The sequence below is a fragment of the Salvia miltiorrhiza genome, chromosome 3 (genome assembly GCF_028751815.1).
Source record: "Salvia miltiorrhiza cultivar Shanhuang (shh) chromosome 3, IMPLAD_Smil_shh, whole genome shotgun sequence".
NCBI lineage: Eukaryota > Viridiplantae > Streptophyta > Magnoliopsida > Lamiales > Lamiaceae > Salvia > Salvia miltiorrhiza.
In genome coordinates this window covers 21,280,944-21,303,207 of record NC_080389.1, presented here as the reverse complement: position 1 = coordinate 21,303,207, position 22,264 = coordinate 21,280,944, and the positions used below count along the sequence as shown (strand labels likewise).

At 37.0% G+C, this 22,264-nt stretch overlaps 2 long non-coding RNA genes across 2 annotated transcripts; both read right to left on the bottom strand.

The window, feature by feature from the left end:
- Positions 1-6,995: 6,995 nt before the first annotated feature.
- LOC131018095 (uncharacterized) lies at positions 6,996-10,749 on the bottom strand. The gene is made up of 2 exons (XR_009100038.1): positions 9,746-10,749; positions 6,996-7,293 (listed from the first exon to the last, which is right to left on the bottom strand). It is a non-coding gene; the product is annotated as an uncharacterized LOC131018095 (long non-coding RNA).
- A 5,799-nt stretch (positions 10,750-16,548) lies between these two features.
- On the bottom strand, positions 16,549-19,612 carry LOC131018094 (uncharacterized). Its single transcript, XR_009100037.1, has 3 exons — positions 19,304-19,612; positions 17,437-17,516; positions 16,549-16,836 (listed from the first exon to the last, which is right to left on the bottom strand). It is a non-coding gene; the product is annotated as an uncharacterized LOC131018094 (long non-coding RNA).
- Between the last annotated feature and the right edge of the window lie 2,652 nt (positions 19,613-22,264).

The following is a 22,264-nucleotide window of genomic DNA, read 5'->3' as shown; positions in this document are numbered from 1 at the left end:
TGGAGACAGCTTTAGGCTTTGGTTTGGGGACATGTTTGGATGTTATTTTCGGAATAGAAGAGCGAGGACGACGAGGTACGTTTGAGGTATCTGGAATGGGATGCTCAGAAGTGGGAGGTTCAAGGAGTTCTGATTCATTTGGCTCGGGGGAGGAGACAACAATTACCTTTGCCTTTGTGGAAGGCTTAGGTCCACCTTTCGCGACTTTGAGTAGTCGATAGCTATTCGTAAACGGCAGCATCTCCGGCCAGAAAATTAAAGGGAATTTCTTCGTCCCTTGAATGATAATTTGGGAAACCCTATTTTCCTGTCGGAGTAAGTTTGCAGGTTTGGAGTTGCGAGGCTCGCTGAAGAGGAGATTGAGGTAAGCCTCTTCCCAGTTGAAGGGTCCTTCCTTCAAGAGAGCGGCCAGAATATTCTTCTGGGGCTGAGAAGCCTTGTCCGGAGTTCCCGTTGCGCCCATCCAGCACTTCTGAATAATTTTGCCTAGCAGAGTGTATTCAGGCTTGAGGAGAGATAGAATGATAGTCCCTTCAGTCGACTCATCTGATTTCTTCAAGGCAGATTTGAGGGTGGCATTTGCTTCTTTGTCTGAATGAGATGTGAGTGACGGACCACTGTTTGGAAGATTGAACAACTCTCTGATACTGTTTGTGACATTGAGAATTTCTTCCTGTTTGTCAGAGAGGTCAGATGCAGTGTAGACTGTTATTGTAGAGAGGAGCTCGCCAGAATCATCGAGACGCAGATTTTGATAGAATTGCTTGACAGCATCAATGAGAAGGTAACCTGCTTCCCTGGTTACGAACTTCATCTATTGATGTCGGGTCAGAACTTCTTCTGCTTCATGGTGCTCCGGCTTCTTCTGAAAAGATGGAGTATCGAGCAACTGTTCGTATCTGATTCTTTTGGTGATGCAGTCAATTTCCTTGGTGTCCAATTTCTTTCCATCGGATTTGGTCATTTTTGTAAATCTGCAGAAAAGGAGTTTTGGAACAGGGAGAAATCTCACAGTTGATGGTTGTGGATGATGGTTAGTTGAAATGTGGGAGAGAGAGAGTGAACGTGATGATGTGATGAAAGTGAGAAACGTGGTTTGTGGAGACAAAGTGCAGACGTGAGACGTGGTGACGAAGTGTGATCGTGGAAGATGAACTGTTATAAAGGGTACTTGAAAAGACATCGGCGGTTTGAAATCTGCACGCCAAATTGTATTTAATGATTTTTGAAGTCCGTAATTAATGCTCGTCAGAGAAATACCTTGAAATAAGAGATTTTAAGTGATGAAGAATATTTGATACAATCTCTTGCTCATGAAAAGAGGCGTCGATCAAATCATGCGATGATTCAGAAAAGATAAGTTCAAATAAGGTATTTTGAATTGATCTCATTTATTAAGAAAACATGGTCACTAGTCAATAAAAAAGCACAAGTCGTTTCATTCTCTCATCAGTTAAAGATAAAACCATTTCAGTCAAGTTCCCAACAATCAGTCAGGAAGAATATTAACATCTGATTTGGATTTAAACAGAGTTTCCCCTGAGTTTGACAACCAGTTATCAACATAGAGGTTGACTGAAGTGAGTAATGCGGGAGTAACAAACATACGCAAGAGTAAACCAATTTAATTTCAATGCATCAATCAGTCAAATATTGTAAAACAAGACTGAACATGAGAAGGTTGTCAAAAACAGTTTCTAGAACATCATTCACAGAAAATTGAAGACAGTTGACATTCTTGACCTTCCTTTGTCTTTAGTTGATGTGAAGTTTCTTGCTCGCATTCTTTGGTGGGTCTTCAGCTGTCTCTACTGTAGCACCCCGATAATTTAGATTTATTTTATAAGTTTAATTAATAGTATTTTCTTGTATAGCTTATTTTTTTAAATAATTACATGATACATATAGATATGCACCATTAATTTTATCTAGACTATTATTATTATTATTATTATTATTAGTATTATTTTTGTTTCCTATTAGAACTAGAACTCTTTAAAAACTAGTATAAATATGGGATCTATTTTCAAACCCTAAAAGAGACGGACACACTAATTAATTAGGGTTTTAGAGAGAGCAGAGAGGGCTAGAAACGTGTAGGCAGAAGATCTAAGCTGGAGTCAGATTTTCGCAAGAAATCAAGTTCTGGCAGTTTTGGGAAAATTGCCATAACTTCCTCCACAGAACTTCGATTCAAGCGAAACAGGCGGCCACGGAAAGCTCTCTCGAAGACGAAGAAGTCTTATTTTCTGGGAAAAATATGATTTGAGGACGTTTGAGGGTTCAAACGAAGGCTTGAAGCTGACTGGTCTGTTCAGCTGCGATTTTGACGAATTCTTCTGGTGCGGCGCTATTAAGACCTTCATTCCGGATTTGATTTATTTAGCTTCAACTCTAAGGTGAGGGCAGGGACGGAGCCAGGAATTAATTTCGGGGGGGGCTGAAATTGTACGGGGGTTCGGGGGCGGTAGCCCCCGAGAAATTTTTTTTGGGCATTTTGTATATTTAAGGTATTTTTTTTATTAAAATACGAGCATAATACTAATAATAACGAACAATATTTTCATAGATTATATAGTTTCAATATATCACAAAACTTTTTTTGGACATTCCGTATATTTAAGATATTTTTTATTAAAAGGCAAGCATAATAATAATAATAACAAACAACATGTTCATAGATTATATATTTTTTATATATTACAAATTAGTTTCAATACATTATAATTTTTTTTAGCATTTAATACATATTAGGCATTTTTTATTAAAAGACAAGTATAATAGTAATAATAACAAACAATATTTCATAGATTATATAGTTTTAAATAACGGAATTATCCTTAAATTAAGTATATATATGAGAGAATATAATAACCAAATACTCTTTTATAAAACAAAATTATTTGTATAAACATATATCTATATATATTTTAAAATTATTAAAAAAAAAAAAAAAAAAAAACTCAAAATTTGGGAGGGGGCTCTAGCCCCCCCTAGCCCCCCCTGGCTCCGTCCCTGGGTGAGGGATTATATGCTTGTTGTTATATTCATGTATGTCTGAATATGCTTTTAGTTCATGTTTGATTATACTTGCTCAGCCATGTAGAAATACATGTTCAGAATATCATGTTCAAGTACATGATCATAAAACACTCAGAATTCAGAATATGTGTATGACAATGTGAATTATTTGCATGTTTATGTGTACGTGAATATTTACATGGTTTCTCACTGAGTATATTTTCAATATGCTCACCCCCTTATCTTTTCAGTTTTGCAGTTCTGGAGTCGAGGTGGCCATGGAAGTGGAGAATGACTAGTGATAAGGATTTTACATTGAACATTTTTGTAGAATTTGTTAAGTTTTAGTTTATCATTTTATTTATTTATTTTAATTTCATGTTACTACTTTAGTTTTGACAAGTCGATTTTAAATTGGTTTAAACTTTTATAATTCAAGAAATTTTATTTTTAACTATTAGTTCTTCAAGATTTTAGTTTGAAAAGTTTATGAAAATTGGGGCGTTACATAGTGGTATCAGAGCGGGTCTACGTTCTTGTAGACTCGTGCTTTAAAAAAAAATGTTTTGCTTTCAGAAAAGTTTAAGTAAGCTTAAAAGGTTAGATAAGTCTAGTCATTCGAAACTCATGTGCTACATCGACTCCAAGGTATGTGTTTTAATTGCTTAAATATATGGCCGTTATGATGTTTTACATGCCTTTTTTTTATGATGCCTTTATGTTCTAGTACTATTATGTTTAGCTTCGTTAGAAATAGTTGAAATTGTGAAATTGTTAGATGGCACGGACACGTCAAACTCCCACTAGAGCTCAAGTACCCTACAAGCACGAATTGAGAAATTGCGCGAAGAATATGAAAGATTAAGTGAACGTTGTGAACTCTTGCGTGTACAATGCGAGAGATACGAAAGGATTAGGAGGCTTCAATCGGTGTACGACTGCTATACATGGAGTAGCGACTACGGGTTCGTGGAACACGTGCAAAGGATGAAGTTACCTCACCATAGAACTAGATTATATGGCTCAAGAATCGTGACTAGAATTTCGAGGACGAAATTATTTTAAGTGGGGTAGGTTGTAGCACCCCGATAATTTAGATTTATTTTATAAGTTTAATTAATAGTATTTTCTTGTATAGCTTATTTTTTTTAAATAATTACATGATACATATAGATATGCACCAATAATTTTATCTAGACTATTATTATTATTATTATTATTATTATTATTATTATTATTATTATTATTATTATTATTATTATTATTAGTATTAGTATTATTTTTGTTTCCTATTAGAACTAGAACTCTTTAAAAACTAGTATAAATATGGGATCTATTTTCAAACCCTAAAAGAGACGGACACACTAATTAATTAGGGTTTTAGAGAGAGCAGAGAGGGCTAGAAACGTGTAGGCAGAAGATCTGAGCTGGAGTCAGATTTTCGCAAGAAATCAAGTTCTGGCAGTTTCGGGAGAACGGCCATAACTTCCTCCACAAAACTCCGATTCAAGCGAAACAGGCGGCCACGGAACGCTCTCTCGAAGACGAAGAAGTCGTATTTCTGGGCAAAATACGATTTGAGGACGTTTGAGGCTTCAAACGAAGGCTTGAAGCTGACTGGTCTGTTCAGCTGCGATTTTGACGAATTCTTCTGGTGCGGCGCTATTAAGACCTTCATTCCGGATTTGATTTATTTAGCTTCGACTCTAAGGTGAGGGATTATATGCTTGTTGTTATATTCATGTATGTCTGAATATGCTTTTAGTTCATGTTTGATTATACTTGCTCAGCCATGTAGAAATACATGTTCAGAATATCATGTTCAAGTACATGATCAGAACGCAGAATATCATGTTCAAGTACATGATCAGAAACGCAGAATATCATGTTCAAGTACATGATCAGAACGCAGAATATCATGTTCAAGTACATGATCATAAATTCAGAATATCATGTTCAAGTACATGATCATAAAACACTCAGAATTCAGAATATGTGTATGACAATGTGAATTATTTGCATGTTTATGTGTACATGAATATTTGCATGGTTTCTCACTGAGTATATTTTCAATATGCTCACCCCCTTATCTTTTCAGTTTTGCAGTTCTGGAGTCGAGGTGGCCATGGAAGTGGAGAATGACTAGTGATAAGGATTTTACATTGAACATTTTTGTAGAATTTGTTAAGTTTTAGTTTATCGTTTTATTTATTTATTTTTATTTCATGTTACTACTTTAGTTTTGACAAGTTGATTTTAAATTGGTTTAAACTTTTATAATTCAAGAAATTTTATTTTTAACTATTAGTTCTTCAAGATTTTAGTTTGAAAAGTTTATGAAAATTGGGGCGTTACATCTACAGTTCTATTCCATTTTCCCTTCTTGTCTTCTTCTTGCTTCTTGATGTTGTGAGATTCAGGCGCGACGCTGTCCTTGGTCTGAATTCCCAGTTGCTGTTGAAGACTCATGACAGTAGATTCAAGGAAGGCGAGTTTAGCCTTGAGATCGTAAGTCTCCTCTTCTTGAATGAGAAGCCTTTCATCCAGCATTTGAATTTCTTCGTCAGAGAGAGGCCTTGCTGATTTCGGAACTTCATCAGCAGAGTCTTCATTCCCTGTGTCGGAAGGAAGAGTTTGACGAATTGGAGACTCAGGATGAGTTTCATCATTATTGTTGTGATCTTCCTTGAGAAGACCTTTGGAGACAAGATACTGTCTGAAGTTGGGAGACCAGTCATGGATTGCAACCCAGAGATTTGTGACTTTAAACTTTTCAAAGACACTATTCTCGAGAGCTTCCATTTCATTGTTTGAAAGAATTTCGTCAATTCCATGAAATCTAGATCTGGGCATCGTCTTGACGAAGATGAAGAAGAAGTAGCTGACGAGGTCTTGAAACTCTTCAGCATGCTCGGTGATGAGGAGTAATATGTGCAGAGCAGAAGGAACGGTCCTGGTCAGAGGGACGGGCCTCATCAGAGGAATGGTCTTCACCAGAGAAGTCGCCTCCGTCAGAGAAGTCACTCCCGCCAGAGAAATGGTTCTCGCCAGAAGGATGGCCTTCGCCAGAGAAATGGTTTTCGTCAGAGAGATCACCAAAAGAGCAGAGAAATCTCCCGCTTAGAGGCGAATTTACTGTTATGCCCTCGACCACGCGAGGCGCAAGTTTTGACAACGAATTTACTATTTTGCCCCCAGCGTGTAATCTATAAATAGCCATGCATACGCACTCTGTAATCTACGCTTTTTCATTCGCAATATTACTGCAGTCTTACTTTCGTGCTTTCAACAACTTAGCATTTCTCTCGCTTTTCCAAACAACACTAGGTATAATTCGACAATAAATCACCGATTAAATATATATATGTTTGATTATAATTCACCAACTGGCGCCGTCTGTGGGAATTTCAGGGCTAAGGCGTGAGTTTCGACCACCTGCGCATGCAGATTCGCAATTACGATCGGATTTGCGTGCGTAGGCTCCAATTGAGCTGATGATCTGATTACCCAAGCAAATCCGGATCGATATTCATGTTTTTCATACGGATCTACCTACGAACCTTTGGGATCTGTGGTTTTTTACAATTTTTCCCTACATGTGCATGTTGGGAAGGTGGTGGGCGCTGAGGATCGGGCGTTAATATGTTATTATTTTACGTAATCATGATAATTGTGTGTGGTTATAGTGTTTTCTCGCATAACTTACGTTTTTCTTACGAATCTAACGTATTTCGCTAACGATGTTTTGATTGGTGCTCTGTTTTTATGTTTTTTGGGTTGTCACGGTTATTTTACCTGGTAATACGTTCTCTCTCATGAGTTTGACTCCGAATCTATGGGAAATTTCCATCATTCTTTCTGCTTACGCTCTAAACCGTGTCCCGGGTTTATTTCCTGGTGCACGGGGGTTGTCACAGCCCACCATCCCAATGACAGGTTAACAGGGGTTATGACTTGGGGTGAACAATAAGAAATGGAAATGGACAATTACTTAACATTAAAGTATATGGAAATGTCACTCATAAATAAAAAGCTAGGATCATATATGATCATTTGGATACTTATAACACATACACATAAAGGAGAACTGATTAAGGTGGGTTACCCAATAACACGTGTCCCAACTTCATAACATGAAGTTATCCTAATCAAAGTGTTTTGCAGCGGAAAACGTGTGAGATATACATATGAAGATGTATACTCAAGGTTACATTTCTTGAAATGTCAAAGGAACACCCGCTCAACATCATTCCATTCCATCAACTGCTCAACCTGCACATTTAGAAATACATGCAGGGCTGAGTATAAAAATACTCAGTGGGCATAGCCGAAAATACAACATGCATACATATATAAATTGAACTGCCATAACAGTAACACACATGGGTTTTCTTAAATGACATGTGCTTACTAAAATATTTCTTTCATTTTCATAAAGTCGATCGGCCGATCATTTTCCTTCATATGATCCGTATCTGTTCCTTTCTGTCACGCGCCGGGAAGGAGGCCTCCTTACCACGGACGCCAAGACCGGTCGCAAGCGACTCGCGGTCTCCATAAGTGTACACGTTAACCCTAGCTAGCGACCTTTGTCTAGCATAGGATCCCAATTGGATTTCCTTTAAAGTTGGCGAACCAACACAGATAGGATACATATAAAAACATAAACATTTTTGGCAGTCAATCATTTCATAAACATTTCATTTCATTTCATAAACATTTCATTTTCATTTCATAAGAGTCATTTATCATTTGGGCATAATAATAAATTGAAATTAACAGTTAAAATCATCTCATGCATATATTCGTATAAGAGGCCTACGACACGCAGGGGATCTCTATATACGTATAGTAAAAGTAATGCCCACCTGTATAGGCAAAGCCTGTCGTTTAACCTTATCTCTGAATCGGAATAGCAGTACTAATCCTTCTGATGCTCGAAGCCTACAAGAAATTCTATTCTTAATAGGTCTCGTGAAACTAACTTAAAGTCTTAGTGGATGCACTAAACATACTTGATTCATCACGCCGGGTTTCCAAAATTTAGTAAATAAATAATTGAAAACATTTCTCTTGAGTTAAGAACACCAACAATATTCTTACTCATCTTTCTGTAATAATTGGAATTATAAATAACCAATTAAATCATAAATACTTTTATTGCATGATGCAAATGCATACTTAGCATATGGTAAGTAATTACTTAAAATATGCACATAATAATAATATAATATTCTTATGCAAATCATCTCATGCTTAATCGTATATGCACATAATAATAATAATATTATTATGCAAATTATTCTTTAAATAAATAAATTAAACTATTTAATAGTTCAATTAATTAATATTAGTATAGTCCATTTAATAAAATAATGCAGTCCATTTACTAAAAAAAAAAATCTGCACAATCCAAGTAACAAGGCCCAGCTGTTTTAATTAAATAAACTGAGCCCAAGTTACTAAATAAAAATCGCAGCCCAAGTAAATTAATACAAGGGGCTGCCCAAACTCAAATAATCAGAGGCCCATCTCTCAATTTAAAAAAAAACCGGCCCGAGTTCAAAATTTAAAACAAAGGCCCAACACTTCAAAGCCCAACTGAAACAAAAATAAACAAAAATCCCGGCCCAATACTCGGCCCAATTCGCAAACCCACCCCAAAGCCCAACACTCAAACCCTATACCCCTTCTTTCTCCCTTTTCTCGTCTCTCTGCCTCACAACGCACACACACATACCAGCTGCTGCTGTGCAGCAGCCTTCCCCCTCCCTCACCTTCTTCTCTTCTCCGGCGGACGGCAGCAGCGCCGGCCGCCGCCGCCGCCATCCCTCTCCCCCATCTTCTTCTCCCTAGTTTTCCCTCTACCTACACAAACACACGCACCCAGCGGCTGCGCCGCCCAGCCCTCTCTCCTTCACGCAGCAGGAGCAAACCGCCGCGGAGCGCCGCTGCCTCCGGCGTCCTCGCAGCAGATCCGCCGTCGCCTCCCTCGGTTTCTCTCTCTCCAGCCGTGGCCCGACATCAGCGGGCAGAGCCGCCGTGCAGCGGCCTCCTCTCTCTCTCACTTCCGCCAACGAGTAGCGGAAGCCGCTCTCTTCCCCGACTCCTTCCTCAGATCGACGGCAGCAAGGCCGCCGGCCGTCACCCCTCTTCGGCCTCCAGCGAGCAAAATAGACGGCCACCACCGCCGTCCGCCGACTCCGACTCTCCTCTCCCTCCTCGCTGCTCGTCTCCCTCTCGACTGCTCTCACGGCCGCTGGAGCTCGCCGGAGCAACGGCGACAACCACCACCCCTCGGTTCTCCCTTCTCTCGGCTGAAACAGGCCCGACATCCCACCGCGAAGAGCGGCGCCCGAGCCCTAGCTCCCTCTCTCTCACCGTGGCCGGGCGACAGCAGCGCCGCTGCCGTGCCGTGCCTCCGTCCACCTCCCGACTCAATTCACACAGCCACCACACTCGTCTACCCGACTCGACACAGCAGTTCGAAAACAAGGATAAAAAAAAACAGAGCTTCAATATCTACTTCTTTTCTATTTTTAAAAAAAACATGCTTCATGTATGTATGTATATGCACAGACGATAAATAAACATCATTGAGTTTGGGTCTTGTTGTCATATGCAAATTTATATATGATGGAATCAGTGTACGTGTTATGTATGGGTTCTAACTTGAGTTTCTGTTTCAAAAGAAGTGCTCGAGTAAGAGAGTTAGAGGTTTAACCTTCAAAAGAAATCTGTTGGGTTATCATTCTGCAAATCTTCTGAATTTGTTCAGTAGCTGATGTGCTGAAAATTGATGAGGGAGATGAAATGTGTGGGATGATTGTGGAGGATAGAAAATGGAAGCTCGGATCAACCAGCTATATTAAGTTTGCAAAAAGAAGGGAGTAGGTGGGTGTGAGAGGGAGTAGGTGGAAGGAAGTAGGTGGGAGAGTAATATAAAATAAGGTCTTCCGGGTTGTATTATGAAAACTGTAATAATCGTTCAGTGTTTGCTTAAATAAATAGCTCGTGTAGATGTGAAATGCTTAATATTCAATTTAAATAAATATGAAATGCATAAGAATTTAAATGACTAACATTTACAAAGAGGATTTTGCAAATCGTTTGTTGGAATTAAAATAAATTCATTTTCTTTATATCCGGCGTGAATCATCTTAAATCTTAAGTTCAAAATAAATTCTAAATTTAACTCAGGAAAACGGGGTATTACATTCCTCCCTCCTTATAAAAATTCCGTCCTCGGAATTGCATATCTGGTATTCTATCTTGTGATACTAGTCATTCGTTTCATTCATCTCTTTTGTGGCCTTTTCCATCCTGTGATGGTTCCACTACATGACGAGAACAATATTATTGCCTCGTAAAATTTGAATCTTGCGATCAAGTATCTGGACTGATTTCTCATCACAACTTAGGTCCTGGCTAGGACTACTTTATCTTGCTTAATCACATACTTTCTTAATTGCGAGGTGCTATACGTATTGTATACATCCACAATGCTTGGTGGCAGAGCCAACTTATAGGCTACAAAGGCCTAACTTATCTAGGATCTCAAAAGGTCCTATATAACGGGGTCGTAACTTGCCCCTCTTTCCGAAACGTATAACTCCCTTTGAGGGAGAGACTTTGAGGAAAACTCGATCCCCAACATTAAATTCTAATTCCAATCGGCGTTTATCGGCGTAAGACTTTTGTCTATCTTGAGTTTCTTTGATTCTTTGCTTGATGTGGTCGACTTTCTCAATCGCCTGTTGGACCAGTTCAGGACCTAACAACATTCTTGCACCCACTTCATCTTAGTAAAGTGGTGAACTATCTTAATTGTTTCCTTCGTCCTAAGTCACCTTCTCAGATTTGACTAGGGACTTCTAATATCAAACTTTTCTCATTCATCTTGGTAACTTTCACTTAAAGATTAATGGCACTCCTTCTGCCATGTAAACTCATTTTCTCATTTTCAAATGATTATTTAATGGGGGTTTCTAAGTTTCTATTGTGGTGGCGTTCCAACTTTATTCTTGCTGTAGCTTCTGGCACTTTAGCCAAAGCATTCACTCTCTTAACTTGAGCCTACTAGCCTTGGGGTTGGGTTATACCTTAAGTTTAGTTCTAGTGCTTTCCTTCTATTTCCTTTTTCTTTACTTTCATCTTGAGGTGGTGTACATATCTTGTTTGTGCGTGAACTTTTTCCTTCTCCAATTGTTGTAGTGACTCGGTGGTGAGAATCTCGTTCATTGCTTGTTCCTTCATAATATCTCCTTAGTTTACTAGGGAAATTGAAAATCTCATGCCGCGATTCATTTACGAACTTCTTTACGCATTTCTCATTATTCATTTATAAATGACTTAAATAAGCATTTTAAACTCCATTAAAAAGGAATTGATTTAAAACATTTTAATCCTTTTAAAATCCATACTCATAAAGCCTTAACTCATGCTCTATCTCATATTCTATCTCTTTACTCATCTCTATATAAACTCTCCACTCATCTCAAATCCTTAAGTTCAAGGATAAGTTTCAAGAAAATCATGGTACTAAGTCTCGATTTATCTCTCATATAAGGCTCGTCCAATCTCATTCAACACATAGACAACACAATCACATAAGGCATATAAGAAAACACAATCAAACATTATCAAAACATGCTCTGTTTTTACACTGACTCAACTTCAAAATCTATCCTGTTCTTACTTCGACACCTCCTGGACTCGAGACTCATACCAAAGAAAGGTCTTCGAGTCTATTTTCATATAAAAAAAAAATTGAGTCAAAAAACTCCAAGTATTGTAGGAGATATGACTGTTTTACTACAGTCTACCATATTCGGCAGTTTTTGAGCAATCAAAAACTTGGATTTTTAAAAAATAGTAAATGTTGTCAAACTGAGCTCAAATTTTGTGGATATCTATCTAACACAATAAGGTTAATACCATAAAATTTTGGAAACCTAGATCACACAGGAAGCTACTGAAATGAATGACTCCTTTCCCCTGCGCTCTGAAACTCTCGGTAGTAATGTGCAGTTTGGTTTTGTATTTTATAAAAATAGTAAACGAAGTCCAAATCATTTGAAATTTTACCGATGTTCTCAATACTCATGCAGAGACTTGGTATAAAATTTTCAAAGCTTTTTAACATTGAAAAACCGTCGATCACAGTAGGTCAGTAGGCCTACGAAATTCACCACAATCTCATCTCAAACTCTTAAAATACTCAACTCAACATTCCTTCAAGGAACTCATCAAAGCTCATTTTAAAACACATATAACACTCACAAACATTCAAGCACATTATAATGCTCATCATACTCAAATCTTGACTCTCTTCTCACATCATAACCTCAAATCTCTAGTAAAACGTTTCAATGAACGCATCATTAAAATTCTCTTTTCATTTTCATGCACAAAATTACTCAATTATGCAAACATGACCTTATTCATCATATAAATCATTATACATATAGATTCCCTTTTATCATGTACTAAACTCTAATGAAACTTCATGTATCATCATGAAACTCTTAATAAAACATGACAAACTTTCACATAATGGTCATAAGCAATTAGACCTCATTTTATCAATCATCGACTTCTCAAAATATGAAACTCAAAAACTCATACAAACTAAACTAAGTCAAAAATTTCTTAGCCAACAAAAGACTTACTCAAACATAATTATACACTAATATCATGCTCAAATACATATATCTTAAGCCAAAATCACTTTAATAACACATAGGCAAAAAGTCCTAATTTTTATTAAACTAAACTCTTTTGAAAATATCACTAATCATGTATAACCTATTTATCAAATCATAGTTCTAACATCCTAGGTTACCAATTAGCACAAATCAACATCATAAAACAAGATCACATATAGATACATATGTGTGTCATCTTTCTTCCTCAAACTAACACTTTTCATTTTTCACCTCTCAACCTCAAGCTTCAATCTCATCCATCATTAATCATCTGAATCATCTCATAAACTCAAATCCATCATCAATACATCAATTGATCCATAGGATCTCAACATCCCAATTTTAGGTAAACTAACCTAATAGAAAAATCTATATCTCATGGCTAATCATCAAGATATTCATATATATTAACTCAATAATCATCAATCATCATATAAATCATCGACCTCACAATTTCCCAATTTTTTTTTTTTTTTTTTTTTTTTTGTTTGTAAACTACACTCAATCGACTTTCCACATCTCAAAGCATATACTCTTCACAACACACATCAATCATCAACAAACCCACATAGATCTCATTTTTTTTTTCAAATCAAGGAAAGAAAAAGAAAATTTTTGAAGGGTAAAAGACCCATTTTTTTGAAAATTTAAGAACAAGGGAGGGAGAGGTGATTTTCTTTCTTCATACAACATCATTCAAAGAAGATTTATGGAATACATGACCACTTACCCAAATTTCTCACCAAACTCACATTTTCTCACTCTAGCTTGGAAGCCTTCTTCAATGATTCTCTTGAATATAAGTAGCTAGGATGTGTTTATGGAAGATTTTAGAGTGGATTGAGGTGTTTTGTAAATTTTTGGAAGCTTCCGAAGGTCTCTTCCATGGAGGAAAATGGAGGAAAGTGAGAGAAAGAGGGAGAGAGGGTGTTGGTCGAAAATGATGAGTGAGTAGTGAGAGAGGATTTTGCAAGATTGTAAATGATCTTGTGATCTTTAAAGAGATTTTGTAATCTTAAGGAAATATTGGACATTAATGTCTTGATCTCTCTATCTCTACATCTCTCTAATCTCTACACTCTCTCATAACCTCTACACTCTCTCAATAATCTCTACACTTGGCAAATTGTGGTATTTAGTCACATGGTAGGGAAATTAAAGTAATAGTGTGAGAAGGGTGATCAAAAATAATTCACAAAAAACTATGGAAATGTACTAATTAATAAAATACCAATACATAATTATTCATGTGACCACATAAAATAATTATAGCACTAATATTAGTGCACTCACTCAATTATAATATTCCTCTCTTAGGAAAAATAATTTTAAAACAAAATATATGCTTGGAAATATTTTCATTAACCGGCATTCTTTGATTTCTCGATAAAAATAAACTGTACTTGCTTAGAAACTTAATTAAAAATTCCAAGTGCTAATATCCTCATATAAAAATCATAATAACTTGCTCACAATGACATACGTAACAAAACTCACATAATCAATCAGTCACGTAATTTCACATAATATCACGTCAAAGCAGTCGGCAAACACAGACAAACTAGACGTCTCTCCGACCGATTTTTTTTTTTTTTATCAATGTTTTTCACTCTTTCTTTCTCGACTCTATTTCCAACTCATTATTCCTATTTTCTTAATAGGACAGTCAATCTCTCTGACATCTCAGTATTCTCAATAGTGTTAAGACATTATCTCACAACATAGGGAAAAGTACGGGGGTGTTACATGTACTATCAAATTTAGATAAAATTCATGACTTCATGCATAATTTAAAATTCATGTGGCTCATATAAATACACTTAACTCACCAATTAAAACTTATGCACCACATTTATAAAAATTTTCCTTTAACTAAGCACATTAAAACACATATATAATGATTAAATCGCATCAGATAAATCAAACCAGTTTTTACTATTAATGGATGCCGAATCCTAATTATTAATAATTAAGCCCTTAATCAGGGATTAAAAGTCGGGGTATGACATACTATCCACTTTAAAAGAAATTTCGTCACGAAATTTGTACCACAGAAATAATTCTGGGTACTTATCATTCATGCTAGAATCGAGTTCTCACAGTCGCCTTTTCTTGATCATAGTGCTTCCAAGAACTATTACTAAGGGTATCGACTTATTCCTTAGTACTTTAACTTTCCGATCTAGAATAGATTCGGGTCTCTCCTCACATCAATTGGATCCTAATTCCAATTTATATACACGAGATTACTTGAGAATAAGTTCCCTCGTCCTTTTTCGGCAGGTTCATTTTGCTCCTACCTCATTCCTAGGGCTCATCTACGGGTATTCTTTTTTCCAAAGACTAAAATAGTCATCAACCCATTTCTTGTTACCTATCACATGAATAACACTTTCCTATGAATTTATCTTAAAACTATCATAGACCAATTAACTTAAGTCCTCGTACTCGAACACTATATTACGGTCTTAGCTTGGACTCTGAATTTCTATCATAATGAGCGGTCGATATCATTTATAGGACAAAAACTAATCTCAACCAATCACAATGAGACACAATTATATGAAGTCATAGTTTGGGTAGTATACTACAACATCGGTAGACTAACATTTCTTGGTCATTATCAAACAAGGGATCTATTATGACAACTCACGAGTTTGCAAGGCTCAAACTCAACACAACATCAAAATAAGGTGTTTGTAGAAATTGTTCAAGAGAATCAAAAAGAATGACCAGAGGGTATGAAATGATTAACTACCTAGGTCGAACAAAATGACCTCGAGTATCGAACCCATCTGGCTTTCAACCGAAAGTTGAAACACATGGGTTTTTAACCCAAAAGACGTCTACTGAGATTTGGATCATGTGGACTGGCCAGGTCCAACATCATCACCTCCCAGTCACACGGGAAACATCGTCCCGAACTTGAAGAGCCATGAACATATTATACATAACAAATCATAAGTTCATTATGACAACTTAAACTTATCTTAAGGTTCTCCTATCCTATTGATCTCAAACCCCAAACCTCTCTTAAGACATATACACACAGACATACGTACACAGGCAAAACACACTATTCTTAAAATCTATCCTGTAGCAAAAGTCGATTTGATATTCCGTCGTACTTGAACATTTGAACGTAGAGAGACTATGGTTCAACCTTTTGATGGAACAACGTTTACCTTGAATTCGTCTCGTATCTTCATTCTGTGCTTTTCCTTTACCTCGTACATATCTTTCATTCCTCTTTTGTAGTTCAAAAGAACCATCATTTTCTTAAGGGAGCTGAGACGTTCTAAGGTTCTCTTCATTCTTCTAAATCATTACCTTAAGAATCTAGATTGTAGAGATATCCTACTAATCTAGTAGTCCTTATGTTCTTTTGAAATTGTGATCATGCATCTTATAGCAATCTATGTTCTCTGGGAAAACATATGTCACTTTCTATCATTCATCTGATCATAACATCATAAGACTGCGAAAATATGCCATGAAAGGCAAAACATTCAACATTTCATCATAACCTGCTCTTCACATAAACATATTCATGAAGCATTTTAGAACATTAACATCTTTAAAACGTTGAAACTGCAGTTACCTTCTTTCCTTGATTGAGCACGATGCAATGGAGTGTTGAGCGGTGCCATATGAACCCATGTAAGTCTAAAGAATCAAACTAGAACTCGACTCTTTAGAATAAGGTTTCTAGGGCCAAGCGAACGAACCGCTCTGATACCACTCTGTCACAGCCCACTATCCCAATGACGGGTTAACAGGGGGTTATGACTTGGGGTGAACAATAAGAAATGGAAAAGGGACAATTACTTAACATTAAAGTATATGGAAATGTCACTCATAGATAAAATGCTAGGATCATATATGATCATTTGGATACTTATAAAACATACACATAAATGAGAACTGATTAAGGTGGGTTACCCAATAACACGTGTCCACAATTCATAACATAAGTTATCCTAATCAAAGTGTTTTGCAGCGGAAAACGTGTGAGATATACATATGAAGATGTATACTCAAGGTTACATTTCTTGAAATGTCAAAGGAACACCCGCTCAACATCATTCCATTCCATCAACTGCTCAACCTGCACATTTAGAAATACATGCAGGGCTGAGTATAAAAATACTCAGTGGGCATAGCCGAAAATACAACATGCATACATATATAAATTGAACTGCCATAACAGTAACACACAGGGGTTTTTTTAAATGACCTGCGCTTACTAAAATATTTCTTTCATTTTCATAAAGTCGATCGGCCGATCATTTTCCTTCATATGATCCATATCTGTTCCTTTCTGTCACGCGCCGGGAAGGAGGCCTCCTTACCACGGACGCCAAGACCGGTCGCAAGCGACTCGCGGTCTCCATAAGTGTACACGTTAACCCTAGCTAGCGACCTTTGTCTAGCATAGGATCCCAAATTGGATTTCCTTTAAAGTTGGCGAACCAACACAGATAGGATACATATAAAAACATAACATTTTTGGCAGAGTCAATCATTTCATAAACATTTCATTTCATTTCATAAACATTTTCATTTTCATTTCATAAGAGTCATTTTATCATTTGGGCATAATAATAAACTGAAATTAACAGTTAAAATCATCTCATGCATATATTCGTATAAGAGGCCTACGACACGCAGGGGATCTCTATATACGTATAGTAAAAGTAATGCCCACCTGGATAGGCAAAGCCTGAAGATCATAATCACATAACCTGTCTTGGGAAAGCAGTGCTAATCCCCTTGTCATCACAAAGCCTACAAGAAATTCTATTCTTAATAGGTCTCGTGAAGCTAACTTAATATCTTGGGGAAAAATGCTTAACATTCTATGATTCATCACGCCGGGTTTTCAAAATTTAATGAATAAATAATTGAAAACATTTCTCTTGAGTTAAGAACACCAACAATATTCTTACTCATCTTTCTGTAATAATTGGAATTATAAATAACCAATTAAATCATAAATACTTTTATTGCATGATGCAAATGCATACTTAGCATATGGTAAGTAATTACTTAAAATATGCACATAATAATAATATAATATTCTTATGCAAATCATCTCATGCTTAATCGTATATGCACATAATAATAATAATATTATTATGCAAATTATTCTTTAAATAAATAAATTAAACTATTTAATAGTTCAATTAATTAATATTAGTATAGTCCATTTAATAAAATAATGCAGTCCATTTACTAAAAAAAAAAATCTGCACAATCCAAGTAACAAGGCCCAGCTGTTTTAATTAAATAAACTGAGCCCAAGTTACTAAATAAAAATCGCAGCCCAAGTAAATTAATACAAGGGGCTGCCCAAACTCAAATAATCAGAGGCCCATCTCTCAATTTTAAAAAAAAAACCGGCCCGAGTTCAAAATTTAAAACAAAGGCCCAACACTTCAAAGCCCAACTGAAACAAAAATAAACAAAAATCCCGGCCCAATACTCGGCCCAATTCGCAAACCCACCCCAAAGCCCAACACTCAAACCCTATACCCCTTCTTTCTACCTTTTCTCGTCTCTCTGCCTCACAACGCACACACACATACCAGCTGCTGCTGTGCAGCAGCCTTCCCCTCCCTCACCTTCTTCTCTTCTCCGGCGGACGGCAGCAGCGCCGGCCGCCGCCGCCGCCATCCCTCTCCCCCATCTTCTCTCCCTAGTTTTCCCTCTACCCTACACAAACACACGCACCCAGCGGCTGCGCGCCCAGCCCTCTCTCCTTCACGCAGCAGGAGCAACCGCCCTGCGGAGCCGCCGCTGCCTCCGGCGTCCTCGCAGCAGATCCGCCGTCGCCTCCCTCGGTTTCCTCTCTCTCCAGCGTGGCCCGACATCAGCGGGCAGAGCCGACGTTGCAGCGGCCTCCTCTCTCTCTCACTTCCGCCAACGAGTAGCGGAAGCCGCTCTCTTCCCCGACTCCTTCCTCAGATCGACGGCAGCAAAGGCCGCCGGCCGTCACCCTCTTCGGCCTCCAGCGAGCAAAATAGACGGCCACCACCGCCGTCCGCCGACTCCGACTCTCCTCTCCCTCCTCGCTGCTCGTCTCCCTCTCGACTGCTCTCACGGCCGCTGGAGCTCGCCGGAGCAAACGGCGACAACCACTACCCCTCGGTTCTCCCTTCTCTCGGCTGAAACAGGCCCGACATCCCACCGCGAAGAGCGGCGCCCGAGCCCTAGCTCCCTCTCTCTCACCGTGGCCGGGCGACAGCAGCGCCGCTGCCGTGCCGTGCCTCCGTCCACCTCCCGACTCAATTCACACAGCCACCACACTCGTCTACCCGACTCGACACAGCAGTTCGAAAACAAGGATAAAAAAAAAACAGAGCTTCAATATCTACTTCTTTTCTATTTTTAAAAAAAACATGCTTCATGTATGTATGTATATGCACAGACGATAAATAAACATCATTGAGTTTGGGTCTTGTTGTCATATGCAAATTTATATATGATGGAATCAGTGTACGTGTTATGTATGGGTTCTAACTTGAGTTTCTGTTTCAAAAGAAGTGCTCGAGTAAGAGAGTTAGAGGTTTAACCTTCAAAAGAAATCTGTTGGGTTATCATTCTGCAAATCTTCTGAATTTGTTCAGTAGCTGATGTGCTGAAAATTGATGAGGGAGATGAAATGTGTGGGATGATTGTGGAGGATAGAAAATGGAAGCTCGGATCAACCAGCTATATTAAGTTTGCAAAAAGAAGGGAGTAGGTGGGTGTGAGAGGGAGTAGGTGGAAGGAAGTAGGTGGGAGAGTAATATAAAATAAGGTCTTCCGGGTTGTATTATGAAAACTGTAATAATCGTTCAGTGTTTGCTTAAATAAATAGCTCGTGTTTGCTTAAATAAATAGCTCGTGTAGATGTTAGATGCTTAATATTCAATTTAAATAAATATGAAATGCATAAGAATTTAAATGACTAACATTTACAAGGAGGATTTTGCAAATCGTTTGTTGGAATTAAAATAAATTCATTTTCTTTATATCCGGCGTGAATCATCTTAAATCTTAAGTTCAAAATAAATTCTAAATTTAACTCAGGAAAACGGGGTATTACACTTATGGAGACCGCGAGTCGCTTGCGACCGGTCTTGGCGTCCGTGGTAAGGAGGCCTCCTTCCCGGCGCGTGACAGAAAGGAACAGATATGGATCATATGAAGGAAAATGATCGGCCGATCGACTTTATGAAAATGAAAGAAATATTTTAGTAAGCGCAGGTCATTTAAGAAAAACCCCTGTGTGTTACTGTTATGGCAGTTCAATTTATATATGTATGCATGTTGTATTTTCGGCTATGCCACTGAGTATTTTTATACTCAGCCCTGCATGTATTTCTAAATGTGCAGGTTGAGCAGTTGATGGAATGGAATGATGTTGAGCGGGTGTTCCTTTGACATTTCAAGAAATGTAACCTTGAGTATACATCTTCATATGTATATCTCACACGTTTTCCGCTGCAAAACACTTTGATTAAGATAGCTCTATGATATGAAGTTGTGATACGTGTTATTGGGTAACCACCTTAATCAGTTCTCAATTATGTGTATCCAAATAATCATATATGATCCTAGCATTTTATCTATGAGTGACATTTCCATATACTTTAATGTTAAGTAATTGTCCATTTCCATTTCTTATTGTTCACCCCAAGTCATAACCCCGGTTAACCCGTCATTGGGATAGTGGGCTGTGACATTAGTATTGTTTCACTCTCAATTCTACACTTTATGATATTTTTACATTTGTTTTCATCTATCCCACATTGAAATTCGAGAAATTAGTTAGTATTATTATATGTTTAGGACGAGAATATGTATTAAAATCATCACATATATATACTCCTATGTGCCATCGTCATATTTTTGCATTTTTATTCATCCTAATTTTTCAAACATTTACATATCTATTCATTCTTATTTATCTAAGTATTGTTTTTTTTATGTGAATTCACCATATTAAAAACCTATATAATGCTCTTACTCTCCAAACCAAATACCCACATTAAATTGGTGGAGTGATTGAGATTAATACAATTTGAATTGCTTTGTCAATTTAAGTTGATCAAATTTATTTAATTAAATAAAAAAATATTTAATTTTATTTTTAAAAATAAATACTTGTATTAAATAAATTATTTCTTCATTTTAATTTAATCATAAAATAAGATATTTTGCACATTAAAACATTGATTTTTTATGAAAATTTACCAATTGAAATACTAAATAAATTGATATGATATAATTTGAATCTAACATCAATTTTCTCAAGCCTTAGACGAGATGATTCTCAAAACTTAGTTATGGTCTTTCAAACTTCAAACTAGATGATGGTCACGAGTCAGTTTTATTTTCCAAACTCAAAATGAAATAATGCTTGAAACTTAGTTATGGTATTTTAAGCTTCAAATGTTCGAAATTCGAGATTTCAGAGAGCTGGTATTTGATGTGTCTAACGATCATTTTATTTATTTTAACCAAGTTCAGTTTAAGAACCTATTTATTTCAGAAACATCTATACTTTTATTTAGGGTTGCAAATATTGAAATTTAATTTTGACTTTTTATATTTTGAATTATGAAGTTTATTATAAATTTAATGTGAAAATCTATTGCAGTTATAAAAATATGTGGAAAACTATTTATTTGAAATACATATTATAAGTATTTCTTTATCTATATTTTCCAATGATTAAATATAATATCAATGTGGAAAAAGTAGATGGCCTAATGTCTACATGAAGATTGAGCCTTTTATATAGATTATGAATTGAGAAGTTTATGATAATTTCAATGTGGGATGGATGAAGAAAAGATGTAAAAATGCCATATAATATAGAATTGAGAATGATCAAAATACTCACTTGTGGGAGTGGCACATATGATAGAGAATGAAGGAGAGATCTTCAATATGTATTCTATTTAATAATAGATAGAATAACCTATTTGAGACGATGGTAGGGGATTTTGTATAAAACATAATAATTAGCATCTAGGGTCATCGATCCTGAATGGCATCTACATTTTTGAGAGCCCACAGCCATTCTCTATCCTACGTGGCGCTCTCAAAAGTCTGTATTTCGATTTATCTGATTCTCATTTCTGCATCTTACGCCTCAATCCTCAAAGTTGTGGAGAAAATCAAAATCATCAATACTCAACACCGTTACAAATTAGATTGGCAATTGATGCGCAAATCCTTCAATCGCTCTCCATTTGCCTGCGAATCTCATGCTCAAATCCTTCAATCTCTCTCCATTTGCCTGCGATTTATCATACTCAACACCATCTGCCTCTTCTTCTCAAATCCCATCTCCCATTGTGTGCAAATCCTTACAGCAGTCTCTCTCTCTTTCAATTTCGATGGCCCAAATTTGGGAGGTGCTTCATCCATGGCTGCAAACGTTTATTCCCCACCACTACAGATCCATGAATCAAGGTAAGTAATTGGCAGTGATAGATTTGGAAAGGTGGAGATTTCATTCTTCCCATATTGCTCTACACCTT